The 20,440-nt window shown below is 32.7% G+C and overlaps 1 protein-coding gene across 1 annotated transcript in view; it reads right to left on the bottom strand.

The window, feature by feature from the left end:
• Nucleotides 1-19,641, bottom strand: part of LOC135143289 (discoidin domain-containing receptor tyrosine kinase B) — a 247,657-nt gene extending 228,016 nt beyond the window's left edge. Inside the window, exon 1 of the mRNA XM_064075159.1 lies at nucleotides 19,488-19,641. The gene's annotated coding sequence lies outside the window, so the exon portion shown is untranslated. The remainder of the gene's footprint in view (nucleotides 1-19,487) is intronic.
• Between the last annotated feature and the right edge of the window lie 799 nt (nucleotides 19,642-20,440).

Here is a 20,440-nt window from a genome sequence, read left to right as displayed (position 1 = left end):
TCAAATTTTTTTTATTGATCTAATCAATGCATATCATTACTTGGTCCCCGTAATGGTAATCTTGCCTGAATGGCTGTCATTTCCGGGTCAGTGGTGGGTTCTAATAGTAGTAAAGAAATATATATTAAATATTTTTTCATAAAATTTATATAATGTTAATTTCGCAATATAATGAGCGGACGCCCTAAAATTGTTGGGGGGCATGATTAGGCATATTTTGGTTAGCGTTTCATTATGTACATTCCTAATATACACACAAAATTTGACAACAATCGATCTAGTAGTTTCGGAGATTGTCTGTCCAATAAAAATCGAAACAGACTACAGACAGACGACAAACATACACTCAGACAGACAGACAGACAGACGACAGGCTGTTGTATTCTAGGGGTCATGAAATGTTGAGAAAACATGACAGACGTAAGTCGCCCAATGGACTCAATTGCAATACTTACAAGTAAAATAGTAAAATTTTTGCTGAAAACGTTTTAAAAAACATTGGCGACTTCCATTCTTACACTCTTTTGTTGTTAGAGAAATCTGAGCCCATGGAAGTTACATTAATTTAATTAAAACCCCGAAGTCCGTTTCACTCGAGTTTCCATAATTTTCTAACAACCTCACCTAAACAAAGGTAATTTATACAATACTGTTTCACTCAAGCTTAATACAGGGTTTTTATAAACGATTTTAAGGGAGTAGTTAATCATGGACTTCAAAAATCCCGCTTCCTTGAAATTATGCCTAACCCATCATTTAAAGTCGTCGTTTTTATTGTTTTAATGTGTTTTAAGTGTGAATTACAGTAATTCTCGTTGATCCAAGCTCAAAACAATAAAATAGTCGCTTTCAAATGCGTACGAAAATTTTTGATTTTGTGCTGGGAAGCGAAGACCGTGAAAATGGTTTATTTTGGTGAATAAGACACCCTCATTCTTATGTCTTATTATCGCAATGGGACATTCGTAAGCGGAGAGTGTCTCTATTCTGTAACCGCTTGTAAGCAAGAATATCTGGCCAAATACCTTGATTTGATAATTCAAGAAGCATCGTTAGATGATCACATTAGACATGTAATCAACAGATTAGTTCCAACTGGCAGTGTCGACAAAGGGAAATCTCCTGGAAGACCTTCAGTATCAACAAACATTTTGACAAGATTTCCTCAGCAGTCAGGAGTTCCCGTTACAACATGAAATTGAACGATGGGTTCAAAGTATTGACGAAAGGATGTTACAGAACATTTTTGAAATTAAAAAGAGAGTGAACTTTGAACAAAATGGTGAACATTTTCAATATTTACTGTGATGTTTAACCGCAATAAATTTGTTTTAGTTTTTAATAAGATGAAGCATTTAGGCAACGAGTTATACAGATGCTGTGGTATTTGTTGTGAGTCCTTGGGCATTTAGTAAAGTCCAAAACTCAGAGGCGGCACGTTTCCATGACCTACTTCGATCGTATAATCACAAATAGAAACCCTGTACCTTGAGCAAAAATTCTATTGGACCGAGCGATAAAGTGTGAATAGTACATATTTTGTTTTTTGATTTTCTATCAACCACAAGCAATGCTAATATCTAAAAATCTCCACTTCAATAGTCCGATACACACATTTGTAGCTATATTGAACATGATAACAATGATAATCCATTTTTTTTTTTCAAAAATATGGTAAATGACACTGCGTTTCTCAGTAACTCAATTAATAAAGTTATAGAGGGTGTTTTTGAAATACATCTTAAAAAAAGGGTAACAGGTCTTCGTGGGTATACACCAAATAAAAAAAGTTCTAAACAAAGTAGTCTCACTTTTGATATAATAATAAATCATTGACTTTTACTTAAAAATCGTGCGCCACTGGGTTAAGGTGATAGTTCTTTAGTGGTTAAGCAACAGTTTTATAGATACTATTTTTATTGTCATTGAAAGTTTTGCAAATGATACCAATGCTGAAATGGATAATACGGTTTTTATGTACGGGGAGGCCGAAGGGAACGCTCGTGAGGTTTCACGCCTACACCAAACAGCATTTCCATTGCAATTATTGCAGACCATAATATTCAGTTAGCTTTTACAGCAGCTACGGGAAAATGGCTCTGCCTGGCGTACTACCTCTGTAGACCGTGGTCGTCAAAAGACGCTTGACCAACAATGGACATGATTGAGCCTGCCATAAGCATCAGAAGATTAGTACCGGGTAAACGCTTCGCCATGTATTGTTTGGCGAACGCTAAACGAACAAGGTTTTCATCCCTACCATGTTCGACGGGTTCGGGCCTTGATACCAAAAAAACCACCCCGAAGAATAAGATTTTGTTAGTGGTTGGTGCAAAAAATCAAGATGAAGCCCATTTTGTAGAAAGAATCTTATCTACAGATGAAACAACTTTTACGCGGGAACGGGTTTTCAGTGCCTTAATACTCATATCTGGACGGATAAATACCCCTAAAACCACAAGTAAATTCTCCTGGGTGATACTCCCTTAGCGACTCGCCGAGATATGTGGTATCTTCAGGACCAAGTTCCAGTTCATTAGGCTTACGAAGTGCAAAAATGGTTCAGTCAGAAATATCCTGGGAAATGGATTGGAAGAAATGGGTCAGTATCCTACTAATGTAACCATTGCCTTTTTGAATAACATTTTGTCCAAGTTATTTTATTTATACGTGGTTAATCACGGCCATTATAACTACCACGGTTTTGTCGTTGCAACTGATTTTCAACTAACTAATGTTTGGGAACGAGTGGTGACATTGTCTGTCCAATAAAGATCGACACAGACGACGGGCAGACGGAAATGCGTGACCCACTTTTTGATACTTTAGGGGTCATGAAACTTCGAGAAAGCACGAGATGGAACCTGTTACAATACTTCCTTAGCTTCCGCTCGGGAAATAATGAGACAAAAGCTAGTAGAATTTAAAGATAAGCATGACAAGTAACCACCATCCAGGGGAGGATCGTTTATGTATTTTCGTCCTTTTTAGTCCATCTTAAAGAGATTGACTGGCTTCGATGATGGTGACTACATTTTGGTAATTTGTTGCACCGTTTGTCGTCTACGAGTGTGTGAGCTGTGAAGTTGAACGTTCGAGGACATTTAAGTGAATTTAAAAACTAACAGCTTTTAAAATGGCAATTCAGTGCACGTATTTGGTTTTATTGAGTGTCGGCAGAACCTAATAAACGCGCTCGACAATAGAGAGGCGTGATGTTGATGTAGATGTTCGCGAGACATCCTCCGACTGTCCCCTCAACGTCCCTCTCTGCAACTATTCCAATAAGCCCGTCGTCTGCGAGTTAGCGCGTGTTCCTATGTTTTGTCGCATGTCAGAAGCATGTCGGGTCCCTATGGACGGGACACACGGGCCACGTGACCTGTTTTATTCATATTTTCAATTTCCTCCCGCTGTTTTTCACGCTGGGCAGGTAATGTTTGTTTTCCGTTATCCTACTTGCGTTACAAGGATATTACTAATTCACTAACCGGAGAACAATAAAGTTCTATCATGGGTTAAAAATAGGGGCTAGCAGGCAAGGATTACGCTCTGCTGCTTCCACGCAAAATGGGCACTCAACTTCCTGATGGGATTATCATAACAAGTATACATGTACCCATATTAATGAACAATGGGCTCTTAAAACAGAAAATCGTGCACGTAATGTGAGGTAGGAAGGGAAATTTATCTAAATAGTCACTTGGGGAACATAGCTGATTATTTGAAATTTACCTACATGAGCGTACATACAGATACACCGTAATCCAGAATTCCATAATATTCACCAACCTAATATTAGTGGAGCACAATATTTACATTTTCTCTAGGCGAAGAGATATATATTCCAAAACACAATACGTGTAATACAGTAAGACAAAAATTTGTGTCAGTTGTATAACTACTTAGATACATTAAAGATTTTGTAAAAGAAAATATAATATTTTTCTACGGAAAAACATTTTGTTCTCAAACTGAATGATTAAAATTAAAGAAAGAACAAAGAAGAAGTCCATACGTGAATTTTAGAATCACAAAGAAAACACTCGTTCATAGGGTGGACGGAAGTAAAAAATGGAACTATGGACGAAACTAAAATTATTCCAGTTATTATTCTTCTTTTAACATTTTGTTGATAAAAAAAGGTAAGTCATTGAAACCTATCAGCCCACAAAGAACATATATTTCACGTTTTGCCGCCAAAATTAAATCAATAACTTACAAATTAGCTTCAGCGATAAAATCTCTAAACACCTGAAATCAACAAAACACCTGTGAATCATTTTTTCAGCGAAAACCGGACATTTTTCATTACAACATACAGTCGTTAGGTAATAAATACTACAAATCTGACGCTTTGCTTGCAGTAGTAAATAGGAAATTTATGGACTTCGTAATTATCACTTCTGCTGCCTGAAGTTTTGAATAAAGTAAAGAGACAGATTATTATCGTTGCAGGATATGGTACTGTCAAATTTTATACTAATTACAGTAACGTCAAATTAATAATTAATTAATAAGTATTAACATCGTTTGGCGAAGTCTGAGGAACATGACATTCGAGTTTGATTCGATTATGATTGATCATATTCCACATCGCTCTTGGAAAGTTGTTGTTTTCCAGTAAATAAGCATTAATGGCGTGGATATTGGCCTTATTTATCGCTAAATTATATATTTGTTTTTAATTACAAATTAATTTTTTTAAGTTTAAAGTTTTCTGCAGTCATAGGAATCTAATATTAAATGCAGTATTTCTCTCATTTTATATAATTCTGGAGTAAACCAATTAATTGTGTTTTTTTTTCTACGGCTAGCAGTTAATTTCTTCTTAGGAAACGTTAGCTAACTAAAGTGCATTTACCAAAATTAGAAATAGGTTTAACAATTTTGTTTTCTGTTTTGTTTTTCTAATAATCCTAAATGATTTAATAAAGATGTATCAACAGGTGGTAAGAATACAGTCACAAAACATGTTACTAAAAACATTATTAATAATAGCATTTGTCATTTGTTCTTGTAGCAAAATCAACAAAACGATTCAAATTGTAATACTTCAACAAATCATATACAGAGTCATTAAAAATTATGGAACCAGTTGAATATCGCGAGAACGAACGGAACGAACGGTTTGTTTTTCCCTATAAATACTAAAGTTCTATTTTCTGCGATTTTTTCGATTTTTACTTCCCGAGCGTAAACAAAGGAAGTATTGTAATCGAGTCCGTCGGCCGACTCTCTACTTTTACGTTTTCTCGATCTTTCATGACTCCTAGAAGACGAAGAAATAGGTCTCCCATTTCCGTCTGTCTGTCCGTCCGTCTGTCCGTCTGTCTGCCGTCCCGGATTTTTATTAGACGGATAATCTCCGAAAGTACTGGACCGATTGTTGTGAAATTTTCTACTTATATTAGGAATATCATGTAGATGGTAAAACGCTAACCAAAATTTGTCTAATCATCCCCACCACTAATGCGATGACGTCACTTCAAAATTGTACATAGTAAATGGGTCTTAAATTGTATAAAATAACATAGTCCTACACATGTAGTTTACGACCCCGAATTGAGTTTTTACCCGAAACGTCCAGATTTTTGGAAAAAAAATCTAAATTATAAAACAACATTTTGCAATTTAATTTTGAATCTGCTAACTCGAATGTTTTGAAATGTTGCAGATGTTTTAAGGCTCTAAAGAGCATCATAAATCTTTAGTCAAAATATATTTGGTTATCCCCTACAAAAACTTGATGACGTCAGCTCAAAAGTTTGCCGAATAAATCCTATCTAAAATGTACAAAATATGATGCGTTTGTACTTGTGATATATCACTCCATTTATATTTTTTGGATTTGCATATACAGGGTGGCTCAAAAAAATTAATGAATGCGCAAAATTTATTTTATTGATTTACTCAGGAATTACAAAACCGAATGCTTTAAAATCTTGAAGATGTTTTAAAATTATCATAAGCATGGTAAATTTTTGATCAAAATGTATTTGGTCGTCCCCCCTAAAAAGTTAATGACGTCACCACAAAATTTTGCTGAATAAATCCTATCTAAAATGTACGAAATATGATGAGTCTGTACTTGTGATTTATCATGCCAATCATATTTTTTGGATTTGGATATACAGGGTGACTCAAAAAAATTAATGAATGCGTCAATTTATTTTATTGATTTAATCAGGAATTACAGAACCGAATGCTTTGAAATCTTGGAGATGTTTTAAAGTTATCATAAGGATGGTAATTTTTTTATCAAAATGTATTTGCTTTTCCCCCTAAAAAATTGATGACGTCACTCCAAAATTTTGCCGAATAAATCCTATGTAAAATGTACAAAATATGATGAATCTGTACTTGTGATTTATCATTCCAATCATATTTTTTTGATTTGCATATACAGGGTGACTCAAAAAAATTAATGAATGCATGAATTAATTTTTTTGGTTAAATCAGGATTTACAGAACCGAATGCTTTGAAATCTTGGAGATGTTTTAAAGTTATTATAAGCATGGTAAATTTTTTATCAAAATGTATTTGCTCATCCCCCCTAAAAAATTGATGACGTCACTCCAAAATTTTGCTGAATAAATCCTATCTAAAATGTACAAAATATGATGAGTCTGTACTTGTGATTTATCATTCCATTCATATTTTTGGATTTGCATATACAGGTGACTCAAAAAAATTAATGAATGCGTGAATTTATTTTATCGATTTAATCAGGAATTACAAAACCGAATTCTTTGAAATCTTGGAGATATTTTAAAGTTATTATAAGCATGGTAAACTTTTGTTCAAAATGTATTTGTTCATCCCTCCTAAAAAAATTGATGACGTCACCCTTAAATTTTGCTGAATAAATCCTATCTAAAATGCAAAATATATGATGAGTTTGTACTTGTGATTTATCATTCCATTTTTTAGATTTTCTTAAGAGGTGGCTCAAAAAAATTAATGAAGTCAATTTATTTTATTGATTAAATTAAAGGCAACACTTATTATTAGTATTACATTGGACCAACCCAATTTGGTAGACGCAAAATTTTTTAAAGTAAAAACTCGGTTGAAACATAAGAATAGCACGCTTATTTACATCGACTTTAACATTACAGACGTGCATTTGTTTTGTTGCGCAGACTAGGTTCCGCGAATGTGGAATAGACATGTTTATAATCAACCAATTGTGAATTCCACCGTCAAAAATTAAAATAAAACCCAATGTTTTATATAATAAGCGGAAGTCGATGCAATAAAACCGATGGTCGGTTTGTTTACAGTTTCTCTGTTTGACTCTCACGTATGCTGTTACGCTTGTCATCTTAAATTAAGAATGCTTATACATAAACGATTTTCAGTTGCCTCTCACCGGCGCCGTATACGTGTGTAAATTGTTTCGTTATTTTATTGATTATAACAAATCAATATTCAAAACGACCCAATTCATTTTACCGAAAATTTGGGAATACAATAATTTTATTCTTAGTATTACACTACATCTATCCCAACTGATATACGTGTCCTTGCAAAAATGTTGATGACGTCATCGCAATTTTTTTTTAAATTCCCACTACAAAAATGTAATTAGAAGAAAAACACAATAGGCATGCAGTCGTCAAGTTTCCGACAGCGAGGGAAGTACTGTCTAAACTCTTTAGACCAATTTTTATACTTTATTTCTTTTTAAGATGCAGGGCTAACTTTTTTTTTAAAAAGCACTAGGAGTCAAATGTTCCATTTTTAAATAGTGCAGTTTTTTCTGAATTCAGAAATGTAACGCATGCATTGTTTTATTTTCCCAACATGATAAAATCTATTCCTAAAAAAACAAAAAATCATAGCTAGCCTTGACAATACTATCACGTCTCATAATCCTGGCGTAGGACACTTTACTCAAAAATTATACTAGTGTAAAAATTATAGAACTGAAATAAAGGTCCCATCGTAACAAATTGATTTAAATCCTGTCTCTAAATAATTTACAAAATATTTTAGAAATAACAGTACTCCGATTTAATGATTGTAAATAGTAAATACATTGTTATGAAAGCTTTTTGAAAAATTTAAATAAAAAATTACGTTATTGAAAAAAGATCAAATTAACATTTAAGAAACAATAATTTTACAACAAATATGTTCGAAATGTTCTCCATTTACTTCCTGGCAAGTAGGCCAGTAAGCAATACCTTGCATAAAGATTTCAGATGCATGTGTTAGAATATTAAGATGAATATCAGCAATCACATTTAATATTTTTTCTTGGAAAGAAAAAAGTCAAGTGGGGTTAAATTTGGTAACGCAGCTGGCCACTCAACTGCCCCCCTTCGTCCTATCCACCTTCCAAGAAAAGTTTCATTCAAGTCAGTGATCAAGTACAGATGCCGTACTTGACGGCCGAAGTAAGGTAGTGCTCCATCTTCTTGAAACCAGATAGACTACTCTGCAGGTAAATTTGGATTTTCATAGTTGGGAAATATTTGTCTAAGTTGAGGAATAATTATTTGTTGCAAAAGTTGCGAGGTATTTGTCAGACGTTAAATTTCCATTACTGAAGAACGAGCGACCAATAATGATGCATCAAACATTAATTTTTGGGAGTACTGTGTATATGAACCTCCTCCAACTAGTGTGTATTGGGTCAGTATCTACAATTATGGCGATTAACATGGCCATTCGAACAAAAAGTAAACTCATCAGAAAATAATAATTGATTTATCCTGATCTAATCTGTCTGCCACTATTTCGCAAAATTCGATTCTACGGTCAAAGTCATCCTCACTCAATTCTTGTAGTAAATGACTTTTGTATGAATATGAATGAATATTTTTCCCGTTTGAGTATTTTTTGAATTGAGCCTATACTCATATTGTGGTTTAATGGCAATTGCTATACTGAAGTTTTTGGATTTTCAGCTACATCTAACATGATATTAAAAGAGTTCTCGTCATTTTTGGTCTTCCGGTTCCTTGACGATTTCTAACATTACCAGTTTCGTTAAATCTCCGTCAACCTAGTTGGATTTGCGAAATCGCAAGTGTCGTTGCTATGGTAATTTCAATGACAGTTTGTTGTTGCGATTCGCGATTTGATTCGTCCTCACGACTGCTGTCATCGCGTCTTCCATGGCAACGGGGACTTGCGAAATCGTAAATGCAACTTGAAATTGGCCCGTTGGTCTCGATTGGGATGAGTTTCATTAAAAAGTGCTGCCTACCATCATCAAGATTTCTGTTCGTTTAGTTTCTGTTAATGGTGCCATTTTAGTGTTTTATTGAAATATTTTTACACTTGGATGTAGCAGTTTGCTTTTCAGTACACATTGAAAAATCGATGACAGTATTTTCAAAGCTAACCACAATTTTCTGTTTTAGAATTTATTCATTATAAATAATTTATCATTTTATTTGCCGTTTTAGTTAAAAAGTGTTATAGTTCGGAATTGAGAAAAAAATTCTATTCAAAAATAGACGATTTGAGTAATGATGGTATTTAAAAAAAAATCAAGTTAGCTTTGCATCTTGAAAACAAATGAAGTTTAAAGTTTAAAAAAATTGCAGAAAATAAATCTTGGGTATTTTTAAGTATAGTCCAAATTTCAAGATGATCCAACTAACTGCTGCCGAGATAATCAACTGCTTCCATACTTTTTAGCAACCCTGTGTGTACTAATTTCGAACTATTTTTACTTGTTTGAAAATGAATATTAGAATCACCTTCTATTATTAAATTAAACAACTCACATTCAATCTTTTGTAGAAATACACTCATTATGTTAAAAAATTCGTTGAGGTCCCCCGAATTATTACGAATAGTAATAATTATTAAAATACTAGATGAAGTGAAAATGTTAGATGATTCCCAAATCATTTCCTATTTAGAGAGCTATTTTATGTTGTTGTATTATTGCATGCTGTACCTATATTAATTTTATTTTTTATACACTGAATGAATATTTCGGAAGAAAAAACGCAAATATACACTTTTTATGTCGCTATTTACTGACGTTTCACTAAAAAATCACAGGACACAGTTCTGAATTCATAGAGTGACATAAAATTCAAGAAGAACTCCGACACTGAAGACTGGATTGTTATCTTGAATTTCCATTTTTTTAATTATTACTTCTCCTTTTACACCTATGCCCACTAAGTGGTTTTCAACATCTTCAGTTCTAACGTCTCTACCTTGAAGTCTTCCATATAGCCATTTACATCACATAGATCCAGTATGATTCAATGTCCTCGGTACGAACTTTCCCGTGCCGAACACAATTTTTGGTTTAGGTTTGCTTATCGATCCAAATTGGCAAAAATTGTTTGCGAAAAAGCTTCTTGATTGATACATTTGATTTGAGCTATCTGACGTTTAATTTCCAACAGAAAATGACTGGTCGGTGAATTTATTAGATCATTTTGCTCCATAATCGTAATTTTACGATAGTTACAAATCCACAACAGATTATTACCTTCTGAAAGAACTTTTTGCTTACTTTCCTTTAGATTACGACATTTCACATGACACCTTTTATTGCAAATCCCACTTCACGAAATAGTAAATTCTTTTTCATCGTTAAATTTTCGATCACATTTGTAGTGCACGTTATTTTATAAACAACACAGAAATATTAAAACTGACTCAGAACAGAACATGTACCACCGAAGTAGACGAAAATATACAAAAACGGACATAGAAATAAGAAAAAAAAAAAGAAAATAACAAGTCATAACACTGAACAACTGTCCTTTTGAACGGAATAATTATAGAACAACTGAAAAATGTAACTGACAAACAGACCATAGTCGTATTTTATGAACGGCAAAACCTTAAGAGACATAAAATTCCCCATTAAAAATAAAAAAATATTACTGCAACATTGGCCTTAGAACTAATGCGTTCTACACAACAGGAAAACGACAAACATAAAATGGAAATTCTTTGGTAAAAGTCACAAACCGTTAAATTAAATGTCCGAAGTTTGTTACAAGAATGACACATCAAACGGTAATCAAATAAGATTCCATATGCCATATGCAATGCTGAAAATGATAAATCCTACCCGAAATGATATTTTAAAAAATTCATCTCACTAGAACCTGTGATTTTTTTGCAATTATTTTAAACGTATCTTCTTTTTCAAGTATCAAAGCACTTACTAAATCAAGAGGTGCATATATCACTATTCGTTTATTTTTACTCAATAGCAATTGCTTCTGTTAACTGTCCATATCCAAATCAAAATAATTGTTATTTAAATTTTTATAACAAAGTTTTCGTGTATTTCACTTTGTTGGCATTTGTAAATATTTACATTCCCGCGGTTCGTCATGTGCAGAATTTAAAATACGATTGTTCATAAAATATAATACAGCGTAAACATTATTTCGAATTGTTTAAATAATGCAAAACAGCATGATTTTAAATTTACCATTTGAATTGTAGCTTCCACTTTTGTTTATAATTACATTAACTTTATTGATTGTGAATGCATTTAGCTGTGTTTTTTCCTCAAACAATGGTCTTTTTTAAATTTCATCGACAAACATTGTTTATGTGTTATGTCACTCTTTATCAAAGGATCTGAATACATTATTGTTGTGGACAGTATCAACGACATAATACGTGTCAATTTCTACTCCAAAATTCAATAATTACATGACGAAAATCATTTAGCATGATTGGTCATTATCCCCATGTTAAGTGGTTTAATACAGCACGTAATCTCCACAAAACATCACCAGTAGTTAGGAAGTCACTCCAACATTTTTAACGTGCGATTACAAAATTATACGTCAAAGAATTCAGCCAAACATGTCATGGCACGTAACAACCCGACAAGCGAGAAATATTGTAGTGGACACAAAACCTAAACAATTTAATAGTCAAAATCCAATGCAGCGTTGCAATGGGATTGCACATTCTCTGGATTTCACTCCCCTTGTAAAATCTTTATTTATACACATAAATGGCTAAATTCGGAACATCTATGTAGACATAATTTAATGAAGACCATAAAGCTAAAATCACAATTTAAAAAATTATTAAGTCAAGCCTCATCTAGAAACCATATAACTACCAGAGTAATTATCCCTTCGGATATAACAACAATAAAACACAGACACAGTACAGGAGTATGTTAGGTATTTGACAAAATGTAAATATGAGTTACCATAAAAAGATTGAGTTTACGCCATTTAATTATTGGTGGGGATGATTAGACACTTTTTTGGAGTTTTACCATCTACAGTATCCAATAAAATAGTCTAATAAAAATCGACACAGACAGACCGAATCGAGAGACCCGTTGTTTCGTACTCTAGGTGTCACGAAACGTCGAGAAAACATGAGAGTAGTCATTTGTCCGATAGATCCTATTACAATATTTTTTGGACGTTTCGGGTAAAAACTCACACGGAGTTATAAACTACATGTGTAGGACTGTTATTTTACACAATTTGCAAGCTATTTAATATGTGTGACGTCATCACATTATTGGTGGGTAAGATTAGATTTGTCCTTTGGGTTGTTTGACGCTTTACCATCTACATGATATTCATAATACACATATATAATTTGACAACAATCGGTCCAGTAGTTTCGGAGATTATCTGTCTAATAAACATTCGGACAGATGGCATACAGGCAGTCAAACAGACAGACGGAAACGGGAGACCTATTTCTTGGTACTCTAGGGGTCATGAAAGGTCGGAAAACGTAAAAGTACAGAGTCGGTCCACGGACTCGATTACAATACCTACTTTGCTTACGCTCGGGAAGTAAAAATCTTGAAATATCATAAGATTCATAAGAATATCCAACGGGGCACTCCACTATATCTCAACAATCAAATCGATTTGTTACGGCATTAGCGTCGAAACACAAAAATATCGATTTCTGCATATTTAAATTGTTAAATGTGGGCACTATGCCAATACTGTTACCACAAGTAACTTAAAATTTAATACTAATGCGAATGTTATTGATATTTGTTCCGCCATTTCAAATAAATTATTTAACTATGTAAACAATCACGATCCATACCTGGAATCAGTTTTTGGCTGTTTTAATCCAATGTTTTTGTTTAGTTTATTAGTTGACAAATTTTATTGTATTTATAACACAAAACATTTTCCGCCAATTTTATAAACATTAGGCTGACATTTTTTATGGTTTTATAATTTTTTAAAATGCACTATTGCATATTTTGCTTCGACGTTCGACGATGTACCAAACAACTTACTTATATGTATATTGAAAGTTGGAGAACAGACAATTTGTAAACTAAACAAAGTAGGTTGAAGCAAAATTTTTATTAAGGTGCAGTTTCCTAAAGTTATCATAATATTTTAACCATGAGAATTAATATCGAACATTGTCATTTAAATTAGAAATAAAGCAACACATACATCGGCTGTGTTTCCAATGATCTTAGAACAAACACTACGTGAAAATCGAATTTGTCCCTCAATAATGTAGAGCGCTAATTTAACAAAGAATTCCTTTATGCTAGAAATAATTCGCATCTGTTTAAGATAAAACACTCCTTGAGATATCTACATGTGACAGTAATCCTTCGAGACAATTATGCTTCCATTGCTTTTCTTTGATGATTAATTTTGTTCCAAAATAATTACAGAAACTGAACATTTTGATAAATCCTTTGGCACGGAAAACAATTTCGCCTGCGACAAAAACATCTAAGGCATTCCTATTTTGTAGCATCAGCACGTGTCTTCAGCACTTTAAATCCACGGACAATTAATCCCATCTAGCAGAAAATAGGCGCAATTGTAAGCGACTGGAAATGAAAGATATAAGATGGGTTTACATAAACTTCTCCAATTCTCTTCCCCCTGATTCCGAAAGCTTACCAAAAAAAACACGAACGAAAATGCAGTGTACGAATGTATGTATTTTTAGAGATAAGTACGTAAAGTGCAAAATTGAATCATAGAGAAAGACAGAATTTTAAAATGGTAAACCTGGAAGGAATATCAATGGAATTGCTCAAATAACTGTTGAAGGCGCATTGTTCATAAGCACAAACTATGACTTGAGTGTAAAGTTTAGTTTTGGAAGTTATGGCACTTTAAACGAGCTCATTGAATTCCTCGTATTCTCAGCTAGGCGATATAGCCCATTGTAACTGAAGCCAGCGCTATTTGAAACAATTTCTCATATTTCACAATATCTCGTGGAGTTTAACTTAATACAAGGATTAAGGGTTAAGCTCGAAGCCTAGTTTGACCGTAACCTGAAAGATTTATATGATTTATATATATTTCAGTATCCCGAAATATGGGTATTAGTCGTGATTATGAATAATTTAGTCGACGTCGATACAAATTTATTTAATGCTACGTTGCTTACCTGAATCCATTAACCGCAATTTTCATCCATTTTCACTTGAGATAAAACCGTTCAACGCAATTATATCATCTTTTATTTGCGAGCCTTGCCATTTTAGAGACACAAATTACAGAGTAAAATGAAACAAAAAACGTAGCCAATTTTTACGAAAATGGATATTACTTATTAAAAGTGAACACAAAAATGATAAAACCAAGAACTACACGTACTATATACATACATACACAAACAAATTCTTAGATACGTTATTATACAGGACAATGTTTATTTTTTATTTAGAAAATCGCTACTGTGTGTTTGGACGAAAGTCATTACTTTTTCAAAAACATATGTGTTTAGAAATTTTCAACCACTAGATGTTCCACTACCCAACAACAGATAATCCTAGTTCTCAGAGTTCTTTATTAATAAAAGGTAGACATCTTTCACACGTAACAGACCAGTTGACATTTTATGTTCAAACTTTAACACTTTGATATTTCACAGTTATTGTATTTATAATTTATACCTTCAGAAAACAACTATCCATTGATTTATAAAAATAATTACTCATCAAATATTAATAGCATCGATTAGTTTTAAACTTGAAAATAGAGCACCACACAAATGAATATAAGTTTTTAACGATATTCAACGGTTGATTAAATTATTTAAAATATTTTCATTATTTGATTAAAATATTTATAATAAAATAAATTCTATTTACAAACTAGAAATTACTTATTTGAATTGTGTCTAAATAAATACGTAAAGCGAACACCACCAGAGAATAAATTTGTTGTTTAAAAATTGATCGAAGGTTATTTTGACAGAACTTTCCTCACCTTTGAAATATAATCCGACAAATCCCACTTCTTTGAAAAATTATAACATTTAATTTTGTAATTTTGGATTTGTGATAACCTCTATAAAATAAAAATCATTGGCGTAAATAACACCCCCGCAAACCCTGCGCCGCGGGCCGCGGGGAATACATTCCAATGAAATATATCTAAAGCTGTTAACTAGCGGAAAAAAATGTACATATTCTCAATTTCTCAGTACATGCTTAACTTCGACTGTTATGTTTATACTTCGAAAGAATGCGACAATTTGTGCGTTCATATTACACGCAATAGCGATTAAAAGAAAATGAAATTCCTTGATTCTACCTCCATAACGTAGAGGAGAGTACTAGTTAATTAATTAAGCACACTCAGTTCTTTTCCAAAAAACTGGATGTCTATCCGTAAATACTCATAGATTTAAAAAACATGGATTTTTACGATTTACCATGCGTCCAAGTACCTTTAAATATTTGCGAGATTTCACAGCAATCTGTTTTGCAATTTCACAGTAAAATTGTAAAATGTTGTTATTAATTTTCAACTTTTTACCAAAAATCTAGATGTCTAGGGTAAAAATACAACACAGATGCATAATTCACACCTGCAGGAGTATGTAATTCTTTGAAATTTAAGGAACTCCTATTCGGCAAAATGACGATATCATTTTTAAGGGAAAAATTTCGACCAACGATTTACCATGCTTACCTTAACCTTAAAACGTTTGCAAGATTTCAGAGCATTCGGTTTTTCAAATTCAAAGTTAAATTGTAAAATGTTGCTATCCCATATTGATTTTTTTTTTACAAAAAACTGGAACATTTAGACAACACAATCAAAAAATTTGTAGACTGCAATTTCAACCTACAAGGTCTCATCTATATAGTATATTGCAATGGTTGTCTAGTACTCGAATATTTAATTTATTCTTATAAGCCTCTGGTAAGCAAACTAACGTTAGTGAGACATAAGAGAGAAGTGCCTCATTGAGTTCCATCCAATGCTGAACAACCATTGAAATAGTTATGCTGTACTAAATTATGACAAAAATGATAATAATGAAACCCAGTAAGTCACTATCGACCCACTTCTCTCTTATATCTCATAAAATTTAAATAACCTTTACTAATGTAGGTATATTCTGGAGATAATGTCAACCTATTCTTAGTAAGGATGATTTTAACAACAATCGGTCCAGAAGTTTCGGAGATTATCTAATAAAAATTCGGACAGACGGCAGAGAAACAGACAGAAGGCAACGGGATTTCTTCATACTCGAGGGGTCATGAAAATTTGAGAAAACATAAGAGTAGTCATGAACTCGGTTAAAATACTTCCTTAGCTTACGCTCGGGAAGTAAAAAGCAATAAAAACAATATGATCAAGGGTAAAATGAATAAAGATAATAACAGTTAGAATTATTAGATACTGCTTTTTATTGCTTAGCGTCTATATATATGGAGTGTCCCAATTTAGCCATTGAACTCCAATACGAATCTAAGTTATTAAAAAAAATTAAAGTTGGAAATTTTGAAATTTAATTACCACATAGAGGTATGTAAAATAAACGTCCCTTTAGTATTATGAAGTGTGTTTTTCAAATACGTTAAACCGGCTTTTTAAGTGTTTCAAACAACACATTTTTGTTATTTATCGGTGGGATGACCTTTCACTTAGACCCGGTTTACAGCTCAGTTAAATAATTGATTGCGGTAAAATTTTTAACACGGCGTTAAAGTACCACGTGACCGACTCTACGCCCAATCCGACATCGTTAAACGCCTCGTTAAATGCGTGATTAACTTATTCTCAAAAATATTGTATAAATTGGACCTTAGTGTTTTAAAATAATTTTTTTTTTAAACGTGAAACCAAATTATGTAATTACGGGTCACGACTAAAGAAATAAAAAAAAATAGATATCCTGTTGAACGGAGTTAGGTAAGTGATATACTTCATTCTATTTGCAAAGAAAAAGTTGATGCCATTTCCGGAAAAACAAAAAGCGATGTATTCACTTCATGCATTTCTTTGTGTTAATTCATTGCTCTGAGTTTCAAACTTTTGTCTTTTCAGATATCTGAGACATTAAACTGACAAGCAAAATAAATGGAACACCCAGTATATCTGTGCAAGACTGATCAACTAATAAATAAAATCCTTCGAGCAAATGTTTAAACTATTTATGAAATTTTTATGGAAAAAAAAACTCAAAACAAATCTGCTTGAATATTTATATCCGGCTATGCTGTTTAAATGTTACAACATTTTTTTAGTGTCTTTAGTCAACTTAAACCAGTCTGTCCCCTCTAAACCGCAACATGGTAAAATATCTAAGCAAGCAAATCAACCGCCTAATTTTTTTCTTTAAAGGAAGGCAAAACAGGTTTTAAAAGTCTCTAAAATTAAAAGACTCACACATTACGTATCTCATTTATTATTATTATCATTGCTAATAGATAATTTTGGGCATATTATTTTTTAATTTAAATTACCTGTGACTCTTAAATGGCAACGAACTAATTGTTCGTCGCCATTTAAGAGTTACAGGTAATTAAAATTAAAAAATAATATGCCCAAAATTATCCAGTTTTTCAGATGAATGACAAAATTTGATTCCATAAATTTCATTTTTTATCATTTGAAAATGATATATATTGATACGCTAGAAGAAAAAAAAGGAGATTCTTTATGAAAGCAGAGGCACGTCTGTCACGCATATTGTGGCACTAATATCACCAATGCTGTATTTTCTAATCTTCAAAAATCCATGCCTACCTTTGATCGTCTTTTTTATTGTTCTTGTAGGTAAATAATAGAAAATGGGACTTTTACAGCTGCAATTATGTGCAAATTCCAACACATGAAAATTTTGGTGTACGATCCATCTCCGGATACAAATTTTGAACTACTTGCAAATTTTGTTACATAACTATACAGTTTTTTTAAGCTGGTTTCACTCTGATAATAATTTATTTTTTTGTAAAATTTTCAAAAAGCTAGAATAAAACATGATTTTATCCTGAATGAAGCATTCAACAGTATTTTTTGCCAGTGATTTTGTTTAATCAACAAAAATAAGCATTTTTTTTTTGACAACCAATTTTGTTCATGGTAATTACTGCAATTCTTGTGTTCACAACTTGTTGTAAATTGTATACGGTGTAATGCATTGTTTAAAACTGTTAAAGGAAAGATGTACCGCTAGAGATTTATTGAAACACTATTTGTGAATCGAATAAATATTTTTTGGGTATTTGAATTTTGTTTGTTTCCCTTAAGTTTGAACCTGCAGTTCAAAATTTTTAGATTTGACTTTTTAAAAAATTTTTGGGAAGGCTAGATTACAACGTGATCAATTTTGTAAATCTTACATCGCAACTTTAACATTAATTTTAAGAATTTGATAATTTCTACAATAAAAAAATGTTTGTGGACAAAATATGTTAGCCAGGGAACTAAGTATGAGGCTATATATAGAATATAGAGACACCAAAATTTTGCTACCTGTATTTCCCACCATTCTGTATTTATAATTACTTGCCTCTCAGAAAGCAACGAACGAAATTTATTTTGATAATTTTTTATCGTCTTTAGTGTTTTTTTTTTAAGAGACATCGTAAAGTCTCATTTTCTACTAACAGAAATGTTGTCTCTGTGGTAACATATGTAATTAATTTTTTGTAAAAATTTTTATAACTACTATTTATCGCTTACCCAGCTACCAGCTTTATTTACTTATGTATGTACATACATATTTACTTAAGTCCGTATTTAAATTTTTGACAACAATCTCTGAGAGACAGATATATATATGCAACAGTTAAATAACGCTTAACATCTGTTATTATGACCGCTGCAAAGCTCCTTTTTCGTCTCTGCAGTCTTAATTTATCTCTTCCTGAAATTTTGTACTTGCTAAATTGACCTAAATTGTCGCAATTTAAAAAACCGAATAATATCCTTTAGCAAACAAATTAAAGTATGTCTGCTATTCCACAATAAAAATAATTACCCATAAAAGCATAACTCTCACACATATATTAAAGATGAAATTTATTACAATTACTTCTACTACAAAAGCATTCCTGTCGTAACTCCGTTTGACATGACTTCGTAAAGTGCACATAATTCAAATTACATAACCGCGGTTCATTTACACAAAGAAATATTTTCGGAACAATGTTTCCTGCTACACAGCGCAACAATTTACGAATGCCTGAGAAAAAAGAATGTTAAAAAAAAAACGAAAAGTTTTGAAGCAGACTAAGTTAGAGCCACGGACTTACCCCGTGTAAACCATGAGTCATTTCACGTCTGATACAATACGAAAACAGCAAATCGAAGTTCTGCTTCGATTCGAATTATGCGGAGTCTCGTCTAGAAAGTTCGTAACACGTGAGGTTTGAAGTTTAGAGCACAGTCTGACACAGCGATTCTTGCGTGGTGTCGTATCGTGACTGCTTTCGGTCTTGGGTTCAAATATAAAAGTTGCTTTCGCGCCATGACGTGCCCTCTGTCGGAGGACGCCCGCACCGACGCCGGCTGGAAAGTGGCGACGCCTGTGGAAGCTTTCTGTTGTATGGAGCTTTTTATAGCTTTCGAGCTTTGCGGATTTGGCACGTGCAGCACTCTGTGAGGAATAGCGGCAATGACAATGACATTATTTCGTGAATAAGTTCAGTGTGGCGTCGTTTTTAAACTACTAATCCGTTTATCCTTTCAAATGATCTTTATTTCCTTTGTTGCGGTGGACACGGGATTTAAAAATAAACAGACAGTATAAAATAGATTTTGTTCATTTTTCAGTAATAAATATAGTGGTGTTAACTGTCCTAAATTTTATTAATTCTGTAAAACAGAGATTTGAAACCGGTGCACGTGAAGGAGTGAAAATAGATTAAATAAATACTTGATGTTTTTAACCCTTAAATCAATGGAGCGCAGTGGTTTAAATGTGATGCATGGTCTAAAGACATTTTTAACGTTGAAGGTACACGAAAGTGTGACTAGTGCAAACAATTAGTTTCAAGACATTATTTACTGTAGATTAATTTGAATCTAAAAAATGTCCTCATTTATTTTTTTACTTTAATTTGCATGTTAATAAATTTCTAATTTTACAAGTTTTGGGTGTTAACATCTCGTATAATAATTTATAAGAAAAACGCAAGCTCTCCGTTTCTGTTTGTCTACTGCCTGCTTTCAGTTTGGTTTATTTCACAAAAAGCCAGAGCTACCG

This window comes from Zophobas morio, unplaced genomic scaffold (genome assembly GCF_036711695.1).
Source record: "Zophobas morio isolate AGI-343-1 ecotype UQ-CSIRO unplaced genomic scaffold, CSIRO_AGI_Zmor_V1 ptg000058l, whole genome shotgun sequence".
NCBI classification, from domain to species: Eukaryota; Metazoa; Arthropoda; class Insecta; order Coleoptera; family Tenebrionidae; genus Zophobas; species Zophobas morio.
Note: the sequence above shows the minus strand (reverse complement) of the source record. Positions and strands in the feature narration are given on the sequence as shown.